At 42.4% G+C, this 13,667-nt stretch overlaps 1 protein-coding gene across 7 annotated transcripts in view; it reads left to right on the top strand.

Moving 5' to 3' along the window:
- The window catches only part of FAM169A (family with sequence similarity 169 member A), a 64,610-nt gene that overhangs the window by 1,611 nt on the left and 49,332 nt on the right, over window positions 1–13,667 (top strand). Inside the window, exons 1-2 of one of the 7 annotated variants that reach the window (XM_077898192.1) lie at window positions 66–159; window positions 12,031–12,124. The exons of 1 other annotated variant lie outside the window; for it this stretch is intronic. The gene's annotated coding sequence lies outside the window, so the exon portion shown is untranslated. Of the gene's footprint in view, window positions 1–17; window positions 160–1,004; window positions 1,457–11,539; window positions 12,125–13,667 lie in introns of those variants that run through there. 5 more of the 7 variants (XM_077898193.1, XM_077898194.1, XM_077898195.1 and 2 more) reach the window with 5 other exon arrangements.

Raw genomic sequence — 13,667 nt, 5'->3', positions numbered from 1 at the left:
GGGACCGAGGCGGCCGCACCCGCCTGGCAGCCGCGAGCGGCGCGGCCCGGACCCGCCGGGGGTCGCCCCCCCGCCCGCCGCGCCCGCCGCGCCCGCTCCATTCATTCCCGTGGCCCCGCCTCCTCGCCCGGCGCCGGCGGCTGCGGAGGCCCGTCCGAGGTGAGTGCGCGGCCCGCCCGCGCGGGGTCTGGGCTGAGGCCGCGGCCGCCGCGCCCGACCCCGCGCCCCCCGCCCCGCCGGCGACGACGCGGGCCTCCCGGAGGCCGAGGCCGCGGCCCCCCCCGCCCTCCTCCCCGCGGGCGCGCGTCCAGCTGCCGGCGGCCGGCCGGGCCCCCCGAGGGGCGTGCGGCGCTCCCCAGGTGCGCGGCCTCCGCGTCGGCGCCACCATTTTGTGTGAGGGGCCGCGGCGTAGTCCTCGGGGCCGGGATCGCGCGCGCCCGCCCGCGCTCGCCGCCGCCCGGCCTGGGTGCAGCGCCGCCCGGGGAGCGGCCCCGAGACGCTGGGGCTGAGGGGGCTGAGGGGGCTGAGGCGCGCGGGGGCCCGGGGATGCTCGGACCGCGTCCCTCACCTCCGCCTCCGGGGCCGCGCGGGTGCTGAGGGGGACCCCGGCGACGCTGGGACCGCGTCCCTCCCCTCGCCTCCCGGCGCGGCCACCGCGGAGGTGCTGCCCTGGAACGCCCCCCCCCCCCCCCCCGGGTCTGACCCCGCGCGGCCCGCTGTGCGGAGGCCTGAGCCCCGGGAGCCCGGGAGCCGGGGGGCGGGGAGCGGGGAGCGGGGAGCGGGGCGCGGGGCCTGGAGCCGGCGCGCTACGCCTCAGGGACCCGCGCTACAGCGGCAGGGACGGTGGCGCATCCTGCTCCCTCGTCGGTCCCGGAGGCCGCTGTGGCTCCGGGAGGCGTCCACCTGCTGCAGGCCCCCTTCCCCCTTCGCCGACCCCGTGCCCCCGCGGGACGACCTGGGAGGGGGCCGGGCCGCCGAAGCGGGCCCTCGAAGCCTGCGGAAGGGACATTTGTAACTGAGAATCACAGCTGCCACAGTTTGTCATTTTCAGGGTTGTTGAGGATCTGGTAATTCCTGTTTTGATGTATTTTCTCGAAACTGTGGCGAAGCGCCTGGTGGATTGAGTGGGCGCCGTTTGCAGCTTACGCGGCGACGCGGGCTTAGAACCTGGCCCGGTGGTGTTGCATAAGACACACGCTCGGCCTCGGCTGGGCCTCGGAGGGAACTCACCAGGATGGGTCTGGCTTTGAGGTTCCACGGATCGTGTGTTTACGTAGGTGGCCTGGTTGCACCCGAGGTGTGCGGGCTCTGTCTGCAAACCACAGGAGGAAAGATTTTTGGTGCCTCACACGGACCAGATTAACTTCCTGTGTTGAGGGGAGGACAGGGCGTGGAATAGTCAGGGGAGCCCGGGAACGGCCCTTTATGATAAGCCTTACAGCATCAGTCTTGCAGGGTAAGTTTGCGGGTGGCCTAGCAGCCTCCTCTCTTTGAATTTATTTATTTATTTTAAGATTTTATTTATTTATTCATGAGACACACACACACACACACACACAGAGGCAGAGACACAGGCAGAGGGAGCCCGATGTGGGACTCGATCCACGGTCTCCAGGATCACGCCCCGGGCTGCAGGCGGCGGCTAAACCCGCTGCGCCACCGGGGCTGCCCCTCTCTTTGAATTTATGATGAAGGTTGGTTTAGGGAAATTAGAATATAAGTAGCAATATGAGCCTGCTGCACGAGTGATTGTAATGGCCTAAGATGCTTCACCTGTGGATTTAAGGTTGTGAAAGGTTTCAAATTAGTCTGACTTGACAGTAGTCCGGAATCGTATTAGAATCATTACAGGTGGTATCCTTTTCTAGTAAAGGTACAGTAAAGGGCACAACTCTGATTCGGATAAAACACAGTGTTTTATAATAAGAGTAAAATTTGTCACTCTTATGAAATTGCTCTAAACAGAAATGTCCTGCCTCTCATTAGTGACACGTTCTAGGAGAAGAATCACGGAGGTGAAAGAGACCTTGGAGAGATGAGCCTTGTTGTAGGGAACTTGAGCAAAAGTACAGATTGTCTGCAAGGGGTTGGCGCTATTTTAGGTCCGCGGGGAATAAGATTGATCCTCCCGGCAAGTTCAGCTCCGAGCTACAGTTCTGACACCTTTACATTGATTCTGTTAATACACAGTTTATAGAGGTTCACTAAATTGGTACTATAGTATTTTATTAACTCCGGCTTGGATTAATGTGGTTTGTGATTTTGAGCATCATGTTACCAGTGTTTGGGAAATTGAGAGGGAAAAAAAAATCCTCTTAATGTTTTTTTTCCATTAGCTCCTATTCCTCCTCCCCCCTTTTTAATTTTAAGGTTTCTTTGGTGGGGTGGTGGGGAGAGCATGGGTGTGGGGAGGGGCAGAGGGAAAGGGACAAGGAGTGTGGAGCCTACCACGGGGCTGGATCTCAGGAACCCTGAGATCATGACTTAAGCTGAGGCCAGATGCTTAACCAACTGAGCCACCCAGGTGCCTGGTGGCCTAGGAGGAGAAATATGGAGGTGAAAGGGAGCTTAGCTTGGACCTGGAGAGGAGATGAGTCTTGTTTTAGGGAACTTTTACTTAGGGAGAGGGAGGAGTTAGGGGAGGGAAAGAGGGAAGGAGAATCTGAAGCCGACTCCCTGCTGAATGGGGAGCCTGAGGTGGGTTCATCTTACCCCTGATCTTGAGATGTGATCTGAGCCAAAATCAAGAGTCTGTCACTCAGCCTACTGGTGCTAACTGTTTTACGTGTGTTATGTTATGTGCCTAAAAATGCACAGAGATTTACTTTTTAAAGGTAATTAGAATATAAGAGGATTGAATATTCAGGCAGAGGTTCCAAAGGATTTACAAAGGATTCTGTAGAAAGGATTATTGGTTGAACAGGAAATGAAACAAAACTTTCATGTTTCTTCTCGTTTCTAAGATTTTGTGATTCTAAAATGAGAAAGGAATTGCATAATTGCTGTGTTTAAGATGATTTTCTCCTCACACATCATTTGGCTTTTGATCTGTTGTATATTTAACCCTGAAATGAAAGTTCGAAAGTTGGTATGCTTCATAGGTAGTAGGATATTTCACAGTTCTTTCCAACAATTACTCAGAGTTGAATTTATTATGGAAAAGGTGTCCTGGTTTAAAATAATCAGGGAAAAGCTGATAATTTACTAAAGACATCCTAAAATAATTAGGCTCATTCAGTTTCAGGGCTGGTATATGAGACCTTAAGGTTTATCCTCTCTGGAGGAGGGAACCACTCCCTTAGCCCCACCTATTCTTTGTCTGAGAAGGTTGTGACATCACATATTTTTAAAAAATATATACCATTTGTAGGTACTGCTGGCTCCAGTGAGACATTACTTTTAGCCGACACTAAAGATAGCTTTCCTTTAATTCAGCAGACACCGAGTGTCTGTTGTATGTGAAGGGACACAAAACCAAATAAACCTCACCTTCATGAAGTTTATAGTTAAGTGAATTTTTGTGGATTATTTTTTTTAAAGATTTTTTTTTAGATTTATTCATTTATGAAAGAGAGAGAGAGAGACAGAGAGGCAGGCAGAGACACAGGCAGAGGGAAAGGCAGGCTCCGTGCAGGGAGCCTGATGTGGGACTCGGTCTCCGGTCTCCAGGGTCACCCCTGGGCCAAAGGCAGGCGCTAAACTGCTGAGCCACCTCGGGATCCCCAATTTTTGTGGATTAAAATGTTAAAGATTCCTTCAAGTCTATAAACGTACACAGAGTTTTGCAGCTATGATTTGTGCAGTGGAGAGTGGTCAGCTGCTGAAAGGAACTGAGGGAAGGAAACTAAGAAATAGAATTGAGAGAGGGTCCAGGGAAGGAGAGAAATATGGAAATAGCAGAATCATCAGTTGGGTTTGGTCTATTGTAAGGTCAGGAGGGTGAGGGTGAAAATAATCCACTGAATTTGAGAGTTAAGAGGTCAGGGAGGCTTTAAGAAGAGTACTGTCAGCGTAATGACGAGGGGAGAAGCCAATTGAGGACTGACTAGGAGCTTGACTTTTTGTTATACAACAATTGATGAGGAAATAAACTGTAGTATTAAGTAATTTTTTAAATTTTTTTTTTTTTCATTTATTTATGATAGTCACACAGAGAGAGAAAGAGAGAGAGAGGCAGAGACATAGGCAGAGGGAGAAGCAGGCTCCATGCACCGGGAGCCTGATGTGGGATTCGATCCCGGGTCTCCAGGATCGCGCCCTGGGCCAAAGGCAGGCGCTAAACTGCTGCGCCACCCAGGGATCCCGTATTAAGTAATTTTATAGTCTAAAATCGCTCTCTCTCTTTTTTTTTAAGATTCTATGTTTACTTATTTGAGAGAGAAAGCACAAGCAAGGGGAGCAGCAGAGGGAGAGGGAGAAGCAGGCTGCCCACGGAGCAGGAAGCCGGACTGGGGCCCCATCCCAGGACCCCGAGATCATGACCTGAGCCAAAGGCAGATGCTTAACCACCCAGGCACCCCTAGTCTGAAATCTTTTACACGTAAATACCAGTGCTTTCAAGTTTGGGTCAGCCCCCAATTAATACCTGATCAACTGACTCTGATTCTTCACTTAACGGTAGTTACTATTCAGAGGCAGTATAATAATCCACAATTCAAGGCAAATAGACATGGATTTGAAACCTGGCTTTGCTGTTTCTAGCTGCCTTTTAAGATGTTTAATCTCTTTGGGCCCCAGTTTTCTCATCTATAAAAGAGTAGTTATAACAGAGTTTATCTTAAAATGTTGGCAGAGTTAAGTGTGATGATATATCAAAAGGTGAGCTATTAATATTGAGGAAATTAGCATAGTTTTAAGTACCAAGTTCAGTGTCCCTCATGTTTTTCTCCCTTTTGTTACCTTCTCATACCCACCCTGTGTACAATGTAATACTTTGCTTTTCATTTTTAAAATTAATTGTGATCTGCTTGTCAACCAGAGCTTTTGCACTGCATGAAATAAAGTATAAACCCTTTAAACCCTTTGCGGCTTTTGTGGATTCTAGACTAAGAACCTATCTTTTATTTTAGGTTTATTTATTTTTTTAGTGATTTCTACAAAGCATAGGGCTTGAACTCATGATCGTGAGATCAAGAGTTGCACACTCTTCTGACTGAGCCCAGCCAGGTGCCCCAGAACTTACCTTCTAATTTTTTTTTTAAATTTTTATTTATTTATGATAGTCACAGAGAGAGAGAGAGGCGCAGAGACACAGGCAGAGGGAGAAGCAGGCTCCATGCACCGGGAGCCTGATGTGGGATTCGATCCCGGGTCTCCAGGATCGTGCCCTGGGCCAAAGGCAGGCGCCAAACCGCTGCGCCACCCAGGGATCCCTTACCTTCTAATTTTAAATCTGGTCCTGTTTGTATTATTTATGCTCATGATGGACTATATAGCTAAGTTTAGCAAAAAGCAAGCATGTATTTGAAGTCTTGATATTTGGCTTTGGAAAATAAGATATATCTAAAAGTACTTGAAATTAATTTTAAGGCTGGGGAGACTTTTTTTTCAATGATTTTTAAAATCAGAATTGATTCTTTTTATTTTTATTTTATTATCATTTTTTTACAGATTGGATTCTTTTATTTATGGTCTTTTTTTTAAATTTATTTTTTTATTGATGTTCAATTTGCCAACATATAGAATAACACCCAGTGCTCATCCCATCAAGTGCCCCGCTCAGTGCCCGTCACCCAGTCACCCCCACCCCCGCCCACCTCCCTTTCTACCGCCCCTAGCTCGTATCAAGGCTGGGGAGACTTATTGATAATATATATATATTTATAAAAAAGAAATTGAAGTGATTCTGAGTAAGTTTTGTTTGGAGAATACTTTTTCTATCTGAGCAGCTTCTCAGAATGGCCAAAAAGGGCATAGTTTTATGAAATGATTTATATGGTTTTACAGTTTGATGTGTAAATGACCACTCAGCTAAAATCTGTGCGCTCTTGATGCTCCTCTCCAGAACTCTGACACTGGCTTGGAGACATTCTTGTCTGTGCATACGTACTTAGGGCCGAGAGATGTTTCTCCTATCCTGAGTTTGCTCTTTGACTAGCTAGTTGGCTGTGTTTTCATGTGGATGTAATTCATTTGTGGGTAGCATTTGTTTTGGAATGGCCCATTCTTTTTGCCCTTGAGATACATGCAGAATAACTCTCAAGTTTTTATCTGCATATCGACTCTTCACGTATTTGAAGGGCAACTTCCTTGCTTCCTTTACCCAAGGCTTTCCTTCACTAATTTCTCCCAATTCCTGTTCCTCATCTATTGTACCCGTAGTGTCTAGATCCTTTGCCATCCTGGCTGTTTTCCATTGGAGGCATTCCAGTTTTTCAGTGTGATTTTTCTTAAAAAGTTACCCGAGTGGAATCAAAAACTATGGATGCTGTCTGACCCATGAACAGTAAAGGGATGCTTTTCCATCTCTGGATCTGGACAGTCATAACAGTAATAAAGAAGCCCTATTCTAGGGTTATTTTGCTTTAACTTAAAAATTTTGCTCATGGTTCATGTTACAGTCTACTGTCATCTAAAACTTAAGGTCTTATCTCTGTCCTTCAGCAATGAATAACTTAAAAACTGTAATGTAACTTAGTGAATTTCATTTTTTTCTTTAGCTCTGTTTTGTCGTAATTAAAGAAATATTTGGTAGGGATTTTACTTTGACAGTTTTTATGTTTCCCTTTTATTTTACTTTAAATTTTAAAAGGACTTTATTTATTTGAGAGAGAGAGAAAAGAGAATGTGTGGGAGAGAGCAGGAGCAGGTGGGAGAGGGAGAAGCAGGCTCCCCACTGAGCAGGGTGCCCAACCGAGGCTGCATCCCAGGGCCCTGGGATCATGCCCTGAGCTGAAGGCAGACACTCAACCAGTGAGCCACCCAGGTACCTCTTATTTTTGAAATTCTGGAAGGTATTTCATAGCATTTATATTTTCTGATGCCTGATTTTTTTTTTTACTCGTTACTTCCATGTGCCCATTGTGAAATGTGGCTGTACTGACTGCATGACTTGTCCACTATCCTGTTATTCTCAAAGTTTTGCTATTGTTAAGAGTGTTGCTCAGAATATTTTCATTCATGTTTCCTGGAATGTCTCTAGTTGTTTACATGAGCAACATGACACATGAAACCATTATTATTTCTCAAGTATTTGAACCCATTTGCATTCTTACCAGTATGTCTAAATAGTCTTATTGATTCACTACCCACACTTAATAGATTCCTTAATTTTTGCTTATCCAGTGGGTACAAAGTGGCATTTAGTTGTGGTCCCAATTTGCATTGTCCTGATTATGAATAAAGCAGAGAATCTTTATAATAATAAAGTTTGCTTTGTATCGTGTAATAACCATTTAAAAATTCTGAAGACAGTGGACCATAGTTATTAGAACAGGCATTAAAGTCTGAAGAAAAGATTTTACAAGATTTAAAATATCTAACTCCTAAGGAGTGACTACACAATATGTTTGATGTATTCAGTGATACTTGTGTGATGAGATACATCCTGGATTATATTGGCCTTTTGTCTTGACCTGGGAATCTGGGCTCCAGGTTAAATCCCTTGGAGACAGATTGCCTAAATATAGAGCCTGCTTGCCACTTACTAGCTGTGTGATTTTGGGCAACTTACTCAACCTGAGTTTCCTTATTGGGAGACTGCGTGTTAAGAATACCTGCCTCAGGATGCCGGGGTGGCTCAGCGGTTGAGCATCTGCCTTCGACTTAGGTTGTGATCTCCGGATCCTGGGATTGAGTCCTGCATCAGGCTCCCTGCAGGGAGCCTGCTTCTCCATCTATGTCTCTGCCTCTCTCTCTCTCTCTCTCTGTCTCTCATGAATAAATAAATAAAATCTTAAAAAAATAAAAAAACGAAGAATATCTGCCTTGTAGAATCATTTGAAGGAATCAACGAGATAACGTGTAGGGCATGATACCTGGTGCAAAGCAAATAAGCCATAAAGGGTAATTCTGTTGTCATCATTGGAAATCATGTTTGAGTTTTAAAAAATAATTATAAATGAATTTTTGATACTACTCCTTTGTAAATTAAGACTTCTTTTTCCTATCTTTTTTCTTCAAGTAATCAAGTATAAACACATAAGTTATTAGTTAGAAGACACGGCAAATAATTTGACCCAAATGTATTATACTTCCGTGGAGTTCTGAACGTGACAGTATAGACAGATGAAGAAAGATCACATGTTAATATGTTAAGTATATTAAAAGAAGTATGCACAAGGTATTTCTCAGAGTTTCTCAGTTTGTCTCCCTTCAGTTCTGTTAATCCATCCTATGTACAGCTGTGGGACAGATTATTTGAAAGCATATGCTAGAATGTTTCTTTCCTGCTCAAAATCCTTAAATTGCCTCCTGCATCCCAAGTAAACTCCAGCTCTTTAGTATGGTATTCTTGCACTTTTATGTTCTGTCTTCAGTGGATTTTTCTTGCATTCCTACTAGTATTTCTCTTAATATACTTTATGTCTTTTGGTAAATCCAACTGCTTGCCGTTTTCAGCTTGCTTTCTGGCTTCCATTTAGTGTGCTCCATCTTTTTAGAGCGTTTCCCCCTCTGTCCCTGCCTGTTGAAGTTCCAGGTACTGCTTTTCATCTAGCAGCAAAACCTTACATGTATCATCTGCGGCAGTTCTTCCTCCTAGCACCGTGTGATTTGTTTATACAAACTTTTATTCATTCACTCATTCATTTATTTAGTAAATACGTATTGAAGTCAGGTAAGAAGGTTACTACTATTACTTACCTCTTTCTCTGAAGGCTTATTGCCAGTGAGAGATGAGAAAACAAGTTTTCTCAATCTGGGTGAGCAAACCCACCTGTGGTTGCAAGAGATTTGCAAGAACAGGTGTTTGGGGCCATGGATGGAAGTGCAGAGTTGGAGAAGCCTGAAAGGGAAGGAGGTATGGGGAGCCTGCGTTCCGAATCTGTTTTTTTCCAAGTTGGTATTAATCTCTGCCCATAGTGGCAACCCTTGATTATGTTTCTTAGTTGTGTAGTGAAAATATTCGGCAGTGGGGTGGGTCATGGTGATCGTGAATCAGCAGAATATTTCATAAATCGTATGCCAAAATTAAGCACCAAGTTTTGTTTTGTTTTTGCTTTTGTTTTGGGCTAGATGTATTTCCTTTAAAGTGAAAACATCAGACTTTATGGTTCTAAATGAGATAAGCCTCTGTGATACTTTATGTTGAAGATATCTACTACAACATTGCACATATTGTTGAGACTCCTGTTTTTAATAATTGCTTGTGTCCTTGAGTTTTACTGTGCCAAATTCCTGTTAACTTTAATGAAGCACTATAAAATTAGATCTGTTATGGGGTAAAGAAGCCAGGTAAAAGGATTTTGTTTTGAGAGAGACAAAATTTTATGATGTATTCATCTAAATAGTTATTTTGGTTTTGTTTATTTTGTTTTTTTTTCCCCCTGAGTTTGGAAACTGCTTCTGGGAGATCATAAATAGTGTTCAGTAATCTGGGTCATGAAGTACTAGAGTAGCTGGCATCTTCTAGAGGCAAATGTATTCCTTTTTGCACTACAATAGTCAAGTGGAAGCTTCAGTTATAAGCACATTTCTACTTCTTTGCATATGTATCTGAGTAGTGTAAGTAGCTCTCTCTAGATCTTGCTCAAAGTGTATAGATAGTAAGATAACAATTTAGCCTTATGGGTTCTGTTTTGCCTTTCCAAGGTAGACCTCCCCCCACCCCATCACATTCTCGCTCCCTTGCTGATTGGAGGCAGGCAGGTAAACTAAATTTTGTCAGTCAGATGCATCCAAGAGAAAGAGCACTTTTTTTTAAAGTATTTATTTATTCATGAGAGACAGGCAGAGGCAGAAGGGGAAGCAGGCTCCCTGTGGGTACCTGATGCGGGACTCGATCCTGGGACTCCTGGGTCATGCCATGAGCCAAAGGCAAATGCTCGACCACTGAGCCACCCGAGATTGTACTTCCTTGTTTAAATGATGTCTTAGATCTAGGACCATCTTCCTGAATATGAAGAGAGAATTAAATTCTTAGAAACTGTGTAAGACTTCTGATAGGTGTAAGCAGTCTTTAACCATTGCAGGACTCCTAAAATGCTCTACTTTTATTTTATTTTATTTTATTTTATTTTATTATTTTATTTTATTTTATTTTATTTTATTTTATTTTATTTTATTTTATTTTATTTTATTTTATTTTATTATTTTTAATGCTCTACTTTTAAACATAGAGTTGTGGTAAAAAGAATAGACATCAGAGCCAGACTGCATGGATTCAAATACTAGTTCTGCCACTTTACCAGAATGTATCCTTGAACAAATTAGCTGATTTTGCTTCCTACTTAAAACAAGCAACAGGCATGAACTCCCCTTCTAACTTCCTGCTCTGTTAGCCTTAAATGTATAGGCAGTCCTCACCCACAAGTGATCAAATCTTTTTTCTTTCTCCGAGAACAGGAGAGGGTTTGTGAGAAGCATGGAGCCAACCTGAGATTTAATGGTTGGAGCAGTTTATTCACTAGTTTTATTCTATCATATTCAGAATCTCAGCTCTAACACTGGAGAAGGATAAAGGTAGGGTTTAGGGTCTTTTGTAGAGCAGGAAGAGTAGAAGAATAAAGGGTAAGATAAAGAGATCATTGAGCTAATGGAATACAGGGACTAGGTTAGTTAGGGAAAAAATGATGTTAGAGAGAAAAGAGAAAATGGAACAATCAGAGAAGAATCAAAATAAGGTTCAGAAACAGGCTTTTTCTGTAAAAGTTTGAGAGCATTACCAATTATGTTGCCTGGATACCTAACCCATTTTCAGTGTTGGAGAAACAATCAGGAGAGGTAGGATCACGACTTGGATCGGTTGAGATAATTGTTGTTGTTTTTTTTTTTCCTAAGAACTCTTTCAGCTCTAAAATGTCCATATTTTAAAAATATTCCTCTCCCCCTAAAGTCTCCAAATGATCATAATAATCTATAAGAATCTTGAAAATTTAGGAAACGAATTTATAAAATACATTCTTCGTTTTTAAGAGTGTAGTTAACATCTTTTTTTTTTTTTTTTTTTTTTTAAAGATTTTATTTATCCATGCAGGGAGCCTGACATGGGACTCGATACCCGGTCTCCAGGATCACACCCCGGGCTGCAGGCGGCGCCAAACCGCTGCCCCACCGGGGCTGCCCTGTAGTTGACATCTAATAATTAACCTTTAATAGGGAAAAAATCACAATATTTTTTTTTTCAATTTTTATTTATTTATGATAGTCATAGAGAGAGAGAGAGAGAGAGGCAGAGACACAGGCCGAGGGAGAAGCAGGCTCCATGCACCGGGAGCCCGACGTGGGATTCGATCCCGGGTCTCCAGGATTGCGCCCTGGGCCAAAGGCAGGCGCCAAACCGCTGCGCCACTCAGGGATCCCAAAAAATCACAATAATAGGAATTTGTTTTCTCATTCTCATATTTTCTTCCTATGAACATTCATTCTTTCAAATAGTTATATGATTTTTCAGGAGAAAGGAGTGGAATTTTTAAAAGAAGTATGTGAAAAAGCAGCTGAGCATCTTAAAATTCTTATGTAAGAGGTATTAGTATTGTGTTTTTATACAAGTTAGTCAGGATTAATGAGCAGAACATTTGCTTAATTTATAAATTAATTTGGACACTTTTTACACTTCATTATTCATTCTGCGCAAATTTTTTGATGAGTTAGTTTGCTTAAGGCAACACTAAGCTCTCTCATTCATGTAGAATCTAGTTAGCCCTTTTGGTTTATCTCATGGGTAGAGCTTAAAGTATTTGACAAAATTTGATCTGACAGCTTTACAGTTATGTAACACAGAACAGAAGCTGAAAAACAAAGAAGTGATTTATCATAGCAACCTATATTTCTCTTTAGAGCTTTACCACTTTTCTCTTGCTAAACTGTGGCAGAACCACCATAAGGCTGGTAGTTTACAGTTGTAAGTTCACCAGTATATTTTTTTTTTAGAAGCCATTACAAACCTTTAGAGGTGAAAAGGTCCTTAGGATTATCCTGTCCAGTTGCATCACATTACCAATGAGAATACAGAAGCTTAAAGAGGGTAAGTAACTTGCCCAGGGTCACTGACTTAGCTAGTGGTAGAGCTGACCCAAGAACCAGGGTTGTGCATAGAATTCCAATTCCAGTTGCTCTTTCTCGTGTAATATGTGAATAGTATATTTAATAACAAGGGAATTATAGCAATATTTTACAAAAGGAGATGTCACATAACCATGACAAATATGATTTTGCATACTGAGTAAAAATAATTATATTGGAAGGTATATTTAATTGTCTAGATTTCTATTATTTTAGCCTCAGTAGTGGTAAGGACATTCTGTTTCCTCATCAATATACAGGGGATAATAGAAATATCTCACTATATTTTTAATGTGGCCATCTCTTAAAAGTCTGATATATGGTCATTTCTCAGTAAATGTTACCTGCTGCTGTTAACTTACTGGTTTATAATAACTTCTAGTTATTTAATCTTCATTTACTTACTTTTAGGTGATTATTTAGCCAATAAAATTGAGCACTAAGAGCAACTAGTAATAAAAGTAATGGATTTAAGAACAGATTTGCAACTCATAAACATTTTAGAAGGGGGATGTGTGTATGTGTGTGTCTCTGGGCCTTTGGAATTAGAGAAATACTTGCTAATTCTTTTCATTTTAACAACTGTGATGCTATAGTTGTTTTTAAACCGTATTCATAAATTACAACTTCTTGGCAACATTTCTCTTCCCAGTAATGCTCTTTATGCAAATTTCAAAGTTTTTAAATTGTTGGACTGCAGGAAAACAATTGTTTCATTTTGTGTGTGTGTGTGTGTGTGTATGTGAATATTCTTTAACAATAAGCCCAGAAGCAATTATTTTTCTGTTTAAAAATGGTCATCTAAATCGATTAAAGAATGAAAGATAATGAATTTCCGTTTTTACACTTTAATTAATTTAGTCATTTTGTAATTAATTGCCTTTGATTTGTAATAGCACCTTCCTTCTGGTATGCACGCCTATACCTGTAGTGCAATATTTTCTAAAATGTGCTGATATAATACTGGTGATTTAGTTTTTTTTTTTTTTTTTTTTTTTTTTTTAAGACTTATTTAGTTAGTTAGTTTTTGAGACCACAAGCATGAGCAGGGAGGAGGGGCAGAGGGAGAAGCAGACTTCCCACTGAGCAGGGAGCATGCCCCGGGGCTCAATCCCAGGACCCTGGATCATGACCTGAGCTAGGGGCAGACACTTAAAGGCAGACACTTAACAGACTTGAGCCACCCAGGTACCCCTAGGAGTATTCATATGAACATTTAAATGATGGTAGTTAGAAATTTTAATGCTGACTAGGAAAATGTATAATCTAATGTCACTTTGGTGACTTTATAGTTTAGGGTAAATGTTTCTAAAAAAGTAAACTGAGATTCTGATACCAGCTGCAACATGGATAAACCTTAAAACCATTATGGTAAGTGAAATAAGCCAGACATCAAGGGATAATTGTTGTTGATTCCACTTAAGTTCCTAGAATAGGCAAATTCATAGAGACAGAATAGAATGGTGGTTAGCAGGAGATGGGGGAAGAGGGAATGAGGAATGATT

Source organism: Canis aureus, chromosome 5, assembly GCF_053574225.1.
Source record: "Canis aureus isolate CA01 chromosome 5, VMU_Caureus_v.1.0, whole genome shotgun sequence".
Taxonomy (NCBI): domain Eukaryota; kingdom Metazoa; phylum Chordata; class Mammalia; order Carnivora; family Canidae; genus Canis; species Canis aureus.
The sequence above is the reverse complement of the archived record's forward strand: the minus strand, read 5'-3'. Positions and strand labels throughout refer to the sequence as shown.